Raw genomic sequence first — 8,627 nt, 5'->3', positions numbered from 1 at the left:
TGTGCTTAAACTCTAAGTATAGCCTGAAAGCTATGGTTAAATCTAAAAAACGAGAGCTTCTTGTAACTGATTTTTTAAAGTTTTTTAACTCAAGAATACGCAAAAGGTTATATTGATAAGGTTATCTATATATCAAGATTTTCGGAATTTTTCTCAGCTGATCTTCTCGGCTATTTATAGGTTTTTCTTCCAACAGTTACATTGAATGCGTTTTGAATCCTTATATCTGTTATACACGTCGACATTCTTCTGACAATCGTACACTGTAGCTTTTCTGATATGCGGCGTTCCCACTATAAGTTGCAGTCTGCTCTTGTACAAATTGTCGCTGGATAGCTACGTTCCTTAACTGATGACGTATCAAGCTGATTTATTAGTTGACTCTTTATTGCCAATAGAATTAACCGATTGCTGTGTAACTGATCGTCCAGTTGACTACACAGCTTCAATTAGCTTTGAATATTTCAGTAGCATATAATAATTTGCGCATTAATCTTCAGTTCGGGAAACTATCAGTTACATACCTTTAGTTAAGTTATCTTCAGTTGTCTTGATCAGTTCTTCAATCTTTTCACGNATTTGAAAATTCAAATGAAAAACTTCAAAACATGAAATCGTCAATCGTTTACCATCCCTAAACTTAGCGATATTTCAAAATCAAACTAACTCTAACATCCTCACAAAACCACTCAAAATCATCATAAAACTCATAAAAATCTTTAACGTTAACTTAAACGTAAATGCGAAAAAACTAGCGCTGGTCCTCGGGTTGTGTGCACCTTCAGTCCAGTAAGATTAAACATCAAGTCCCTCAACAACATCAACATCATGCTCACCTGAATCGATCACACCTAGTGAGTCTATTGACTCAGAAAACCATAATCATAATAGCAAGTAGTACATATACAATCACATGCAAGAGTGAAAATTCTTTTACTTAGAATAACATTTCATGAACATGCATAAAATTAAACATTCGTCCTTTCATCATAAAAATTTTCCTTTTCATCATATACGTATACGTTTTATTTTTCATTGAATTCAGATCGTTAATTGTGACTTTTGTATTAGCTGAAGGTCGATGGATCCATCTAAGTATAACCACAGTACTGGGCGGCGGGGACATCAGCGACACTCTTACCCGTCAACTGAGCCTTGGATTTACATATCATCATAATCATCGCATCATCGTATTAGTGACAATTACTTCCCCTCCTTCAACATTCGTATTTTCATCACTTATTAAAATTTCAAGCATACAATAATCATTTTTCTTTAAAATCAAGCATGCAACATATCTTTTAGTATTATCATTTCATCATAAAATTTCGTAAACATTTAAAATAAACATATTAACATATTTTAGAGCAATCAGGGCACTGCCAGGATGTTTACTATTTTTTGGTGTAAAATGACCGTTTTAGCCTTGGACATATAATTTCTCGATTTTGACTTTTTCTTTCATTGACTCTAGACCATCCCAAATAATTATTTAAGCTTAAATTAAATTTCTTATATTTTTATTTTGCTTAAATTTGAGGCTTTCTATTTATTTCATAATTATTAATTCGTAGAACGTTTTAATCCCGAATTAATTCAAACTTTATTATTAAATTCCCAAATTTTAAACATAGACATTTTATAGTCTAAAATACCCTCTTGAGCCATGGGCCACCCTCGTCGACACACGGTTCAACCCCTTAAGCTTTTAGACCAAGAATTTGAACCCTAACAAGACCCTTGAGCCATCTCGCGATTTCCATCGAGCCCAGCCTGAACCACCTCGATCCAAAATCTACCTAGACCACCTATGGACCCCAGTGAACCCTCTGGACACGACCTAACCCATTGCAGCCCCCTGCACGTTGCAACAAGAGCCGCGTGGTGCCTTCAACCTTGTGCCTAAGACTCCTACCGCCATAGGACTCCTCGCTCGAGCCACCACTCGAGCCCAGACCCTCGACACCCTCACTGGACCACCCTTAGACCTATCCTGGCCCCATGGTCGTGCCATGACACCCTCGTGCACAGCTGCTGCTCTCGGCTTGCATGGGAGAGCCCTATCCCGTAAGGACTCCTTCCTAGCCGCTGTGCAAGAGTCCTAGAGTTGCTAGGACTCTTCCTCACCCTTAATCACGTCTAGCCCGAGCCTTGGTCAAGCCCTGGTTGAGCCGAACGCTATGGTTCCTTCTAACCGAGACCCTAGTGCACCAACATACAATTTTTTGTTCTTGCTTGGCTTGACTACGTCCAGCCTTTGTGCAGCCTTGTCTAAGCTCTTAATACCTTAGAAAATCACCATTTTTTATTGTCTTAGGATGGCAGACTCTTTATGCAACATATACATGAGTTTTGAATCATAAATCGTGAATTCTACGCATGCCATACGATAAAAACGAAAATAATTGTAAGTCAAACCTATTCTTCATGCAAACATAATTCAAAACAATAATATGGTGTGATAGATGAGAAAAAAAAAAGTAAAGGCGTGCTTTTGCGTAGATTACGCACGACAAATAAGTTGAGATGCGAAGAACGGCGACGAACGGAGCCCTTGATGTTTTCTCTAATAAAACAGAGGCCTTCCTTTCAATAATTTCTCATGTGTGCATGTGTTTGAGGGGGAGGGGAGAGTCCTTGAAATTTTTGAGGGGAGGGGCGTGTGCTTGAATGTGGTTTTGGGGAGGTTTTAGGCTTATTTATTTGTTAATTATCATGGGTACAAGTCTAGGCCCATAACATGGTACAAGTCTAGGCCCATTAGTGCATATTTAAAATATTTCGTTTAGGAAAGTTCGTGAAAATATTAGCCGAGTTCTTAAAAAATTCATATTTTAGTTGAAAATAGAATACCGCTAAAAATTACGAATCGTCATATAAAATCACCTCAAATCTCATTATTATTAAAAATATCATATGGCACAAACCTTATTTTAAATAATTAAAAACAAATATTTAATAAAAATATTTTCCTTTTTCATCCCTCGGTCTCAGTTCCTCGATCGTATCTTGAATAACCTTTAAAAATAAAGTTTTATGCATCCAAGTATAAGACTACCTCCTAACCATATAAACATATCTAATATAATTAATTTAAGTAATTAAAATCATTTAATTTACTATTTCTATTTTCGTTAAATTTGCATGTAGTTGAATTACGTCATCTTATTTTTGGACCTTACAATTTGTCAAACTCAGAAATTATAATTCCAAGACATGTGCTTGTATATGTATTATTTGTTACTCATGTTTAGAACGTGATGAGTCATTAGACTCACTATAAAACGTCCACTACTTGTTTTGCTTAAAAAGTACTATAAATTATATTTTTTTTAAAACACCCACTAACATTTGGCATATATAAAATATTTTGACACCATTTTTAAAATAAAACAACCAACTGATATTTGAAAATCAAAGGAAATAGCCAAACATGAAATCTTCAAACGTTTTACCAAACTTAAAAAGCATTAATTTGGAAAGTATAGCTCATACTATCACCTCTCAAAAACCTCTCAAAAGCATAAATAAATAGTCATTAAATAGTTAGCATAAATCATAAGTGCAGAAAAATAGAAACGCTGGTCATCGGGTCATGTGCACCGTCAGTCCAGCAAAGTCAACCATCAAGACCCCCATCACACTCACCTGCATCAATCACACCTAGCGAGTCTAAAGACTCAACACACCATAATCTTGATAACAATATAATACATATACATATCACCCACAACAGTGAAAAATACTTGTACTTAAAACAACATTTTCTTAATCATGCATAAACTTTAAACATAAACATTTTTATATCAACATATTCATATTCATATTCATATTCGTTGAATTCAGATCGTTGATTGTGTGTAAGAACCCGAATTTAATTATTCAGTATTTGGCAAGAATTAGAAATAATTATTTTAAAGTGCTAAATTAAAATAATTAATCCAAATAATTATACTTGTGTGTTAAAAATATGTATTAGAAAATATCGTCATTATAGGCGATATTAAAATATATATCGGAGTTTTATAGCACAAGGGAGTTGTAAATATTTGGACCGGGTCACATTCCTGCATTCGGGTTAGTATTTGGATTCATGTATATACATATGTGTGTTAATTAGAAGCCCATTTTTACCCAAGCCCAAATTCTTTCCTCCTCCATCTTCTCGTTTCTTCTCGCCTCTTCTCTTGCATCCTATTTCTTCTCCATCGTGAGAAGCTTCTCGTCGCCTCTTGCTACTAGGAAGCGGGTCTCCATAGCTCACCCAAGATAGCCCAAGAAGTCCCTCAGCCCTCCTTGCCATAATCAACATCAAGGTGCTTGTTTCTTGTTACCATGTTTTTTCCAAGTTGCTGTGTTTCCTTTCCATCTTCTTGAATTCTATTTTTCTTTTTTTTTTAGAGTGTGAAGAGGTCGATTCTAACTTTATTTCTGTTAAAGGAAAGCTTTTGAAGGTAATCTCTAAGCCTAGGTTATCAATTTTGTTCATGGAAGTAAATGTTGGTTTCAGTTTCGAGTTGCAGGTTGTTACTTCTGATTTTCGGATTTCTGTGTATATTGCACTAATAATCTTGACTTGTGGTTCATATAGAACTTATAGATCTATGTGTTAGACTTCTATAGCCACTGAAAAAATGGAATTCCAATGATAAACGAATTTGATATGATTTTTCTACCAAAATGTGTCGAAATGGAATTCTGTGTTGGAGCTGTGCAGATTAGCTAATGTAATTCGGGTTTATGACATTTATGCACTTAGATTCTGGACTTATAATTCAAATAAGAGTTGTATATCTATGTGTTATCTTCGTATTGATATAAGATTCGTTATATTCCATTAAGAATTGATGTAGTTATGCTCATTTTTTCTGAAACTGCTCACTTACAGACTGCTGTCCGTGAATTGCGTTGGTAATGGTGTATTCTGGATACTTCTGGGATTTATCTATTAAGAGATTCTGGAAATAGTTTCTTCTAGAAAAACTTAGATATTTGAGTTGTCTTTCATCTCCAATTGGCGGATATCAATTTGAGTCAATGATGAGTTAGATATGAATTTTATACTCCTAAGTGTCGAACCTGAATCTGTCACAGACCTTGCATCTCATGGCTTCTGGTTTTGGGCATTTTTCAGCGTCGAGATGATTTAATTTCTTTCTGATTTCTTCTGATGAAATATGGGATTTTGAGTTAGGAGTCCAGCCATGTATGATAAGTGTGTTTTGGTTAAGTTTTGGTTGAGTAATGACCTTAAAACCAAACTTAGGTACAAGCTGGAATTAGAAACTTGTTTTTGGCTAAGATTTGAATATTTATTTGATGGAAATAAATTATTTGCCATAGGTTTTAGTAGCCAGGAAGCACCGAGGAGTTCATAAACTATTGTGGTAATTTAATTTGAAGGTTAAGGTACGGATTGATCGATTCTTTACAGCGTCTATAACTACGTGTAATTTAATTGATGTGATTTTATGAGAATTATGTGTTTATGTGCTCTTTGTGCTGTTTGGGTGTATTTTAAGATTATTCCTCTTTTTTTTAAAAAAAATAATAAATGTGATTTTTTTAAATATATTGGAATAATCTGTGTATTTATATGCATTGTTGAGCACGCATTCATATCGAGCCATGACTCCGTTGTTCCCGAGATTTCTGTTACTCTTGGATGAGTTATTTAGACATGAGAGCTGAGGGTGTTTAAGCGTCACACCTCTGATGACTAGCGGAAGGGCAGAGCAGTTCTGCAGACTGACACCCCTGACGCAGATGTGCAGGGCCGAGGGCGTATTTGACACGTCACACCCTGGCACATGTGGCCACAGTTGTTGCTATCGTTTATTTGGATCCAGATTGATACCCGAGATTATTGGTACCCTACATACATTGCATTGCATTGATTTCATTACATGTCATTTATTTATGCTGTAATTTATTTGATCTTCGTACTGGGGTTTGACCCCTGTCCCTCGGGGCTGCTGTGGTTTGTTTTGTGATTCCATAGCAGGTTATAAATGTGGTTCTGATGCAGCTGGCAGAGCGTATGCCAGTGTAGCCCAGTGAGTCGGTTTGAGTTAGGAGTCCCCAGATATTTATACTATATATATTGAGTCATTTGCCGAGGAGATGCCTCGTGTATTTGTATGGTTGTATTATTGAGCGTTGGATATTATTTGGTGTGATCGAGCCTGGCTGGCTCTGTGTGAAATTGGTATTCTGTTTGTTTTATTGGACTCTATTTTCGAGTATAAATGTTTTGTTTTGTTGTGTTGTTTTGGAATTGTTGGTATTTCTTATTTACGGGGAGGTCATGCCGAAATTTCTGTAGGCCCAAAATGGAAAATTTTTACTCGTTTTCGCTGTGTACGCTAATAAATCTTGGTTTTTTGATAAGTAATAATTAATCAGGAGCGCGGGCCCTCACAGTTGGTATCAGAGCGTAACTGGGATATGCTCGAATTAGAGTATAGGACACTCGAGTTTAGACACAAATAAATTGATTGCGTATTTGATTTACTACTTGCTCTTTATTTGATTTGCATGCTATGTGATACCCCCATAAGGATCCGAGTCGTTGCCATAAGGATCCGGGTCGTTGATGACCCGGACACTATCAAGAGCCCGAGCACTACATATTTCCCAAGTATTCTTCGAACAGCCCGGTCTCCCGCGCAATCATCGCCCGAGCTCTCATATAAGTACCCGGGTAATCAATTGCCCGAGCCACCTCGAGAATTGAACCATACTCGAGTATGATTGATACAGGACGTCTAATCTGTCAGAACAACTTGGGCTTGGAGTGTCTTATAAGTCATCAGAAGATAGGGTATGAGCAGCCGACTTGCCATACTTAGTAGGTAACACTGGAATCGAGGTACCTACCTCATCTTCTACTATAAATAGCAGGTATTAATGTCATTTATGGATTCCGAAACCTTTGAACTCTTAAGCATTATACATATTTTCTCCCAAATATTGCTTGTGTTCATCTTCAACCTGCTGACTTAAGCATCGGAGTGGCCACGCCGGACACCCCTCCGGCGCCCATTCACGAGTTCCTTTCATTGTTTGCAGGTGCTATTGAAGCCATTATCTTCACTCAAATTCCCTAAAAACTATAAATTATTGATTTGACCCGTTGGAGCTCCTTACCCGGCTCATCCATTTCAACGNAGTTACACCACCCGGAGATGTGCAAATCAATGAGCAGGAGCAAGAGCAAGAGTTGAGGGAGGAGGAAATGAGAGGAGAGGAGGAGGAGTCTAGTGCTGGATCCAAATCACCTACCGTGGCTGAGGAGTTGTTGGAGTTAAGACAGAAAATGAAAGTTCTGGAAGGGCAGTTGGAGAGTCGTAGCATTTCTCGAGCTACTGCTAAGGGTTGCCCATTTACTGATATCATTGTCCGGGAACCTCTTCCCGGGAACTTCAAATCCGCCAAAGTAAAAGATTACGATGGCAATGCGGATCCTGAGGAGCACCTATCCAGGTTTGAAAACATGGTCATGTTACACTGTTACACAGATCGAATTAAGTGTAAAGTGTTCCTCACCACTTTGGTGGACTCAGCTCAAAGGTTGTTTGAGGGACTGTCCCCTCAGAGTATTAATTCATTTAAAGACTTACAGAAGGTGTTCCTACACCACTTCAGTAGCAGCAAGAAATACAAGAAGACCGCTTTTAGTCTTTTTGAAGTCAAACAGAACCTGGATGAAAGTTTGAGGGCTTATATTAAAAGATTTAATAGAGTGGCTTTGGATGTACCTACTTGCACTACTGAAACAAAAACTACGGCATTCACACAAGGCTTGAGGGAGGGTGAATTTTTCAAGTCGTTGACCAAAAAAGTGCCCGGGGATTTCGAAGACTTATTATCCCGGGCAGAAAAATACATCAACATGGAGGAAGCCCAGAAGCAGAAGAGGGAAGCTGTAAGAAAAGAAAGAGGAGACCGGGTAGCTAGGCCCGAGGAGAAAGGGCAGAGAAGGAATAATCCAGGACACTTCTCTCACCACGTGCCTCTTAAGATTACCCGGGACAGAGAGGTTCAGGAATGCAGTAGGGATCTGGCCCCGGACCATCAATTATCCCGACCTGAGAAAAGAGGATTTTGTACTCTCCATAAGGTGTGTTATCACAACACCGAAGATTGCAAAACATTGAGGGGAAACTATTCCTTCCCTTCCGCCCCAGAGCAAAGTCAAGCCCATAAGAGGCCGAGATTGCCATGGACATCTTCACAGCCAAGGCCCAACGCTCGGGGAGGAAGTATGAGGAATGTACCGAGGGGAGAGCCCGTTAGGAGAAGAGAGCCCGATCTTGAGACGAAAAAGAATTCCCCCCCTGCGTCAGGATTGATAAAAATGATATCAAGAGGCTCTACTGATGGAGACTCCAACCGGGCGAGGAAGTCGAGGAGTAGGAGGGAATGTATGGAGGTAGATGGAATGAGAAGGAATGAAGCGGTCATCAGTTTTGGCCCAGAGGATTTGAAGGGGGTGAACCTACCCCACAATGATGCCTTGGTTATCCAAGCCCGAGTGGCCAATTATGACATTCTGAGAGTCTTTGTTGACTCGGGAAGCTCTGTAAATGTAATTTTTAAAGATGCTTTTGTGCAGATGGATTTGC

The 8,627-nt window shown here is 38.3% G+C and overlaps 1 long non-coding RNA gene across 1 annotated transcript; it reads left to right on the top strand.

Moving 5' to 3' along the window:
* The first annotated feature begins 4,383 nt into the window (after window positions 1-4,383).
* Window positions 4,384-6,222, top strand: LOC140966964 (uncharacterized). The gene is made up of 2 exons (XR_012173475.1): window positions 4,384-4,454; window positions 5,344-6,222. It is a non-coding gene; the product is annotated as an uncharacterized lncRNA (long non-coding RNA).
* The last annotated feature ends 2,405 nt before the right edge of the window (window positions 6,223-8,627 follow it).

The sequence above is a fragment of the Primulina huaijiensis genome, chromosome 2 (assembly GCF_012295235.1).
Source record: "Primulina huaijiensis isolate GDHJ02 chromosome 2, ASM1229523v2, whole genome shotgun sequence".
Taxonomy (NCBI): Eukaryota; Viridiplantae; Streptophyta; class Magnoliopsida; order Lamiales; family Gesneriaceae; genus Primulina; species Primulina huaijiensis.
This window is presented reverse-complemented; position numbering and strand designations above follow the sequence as displayed.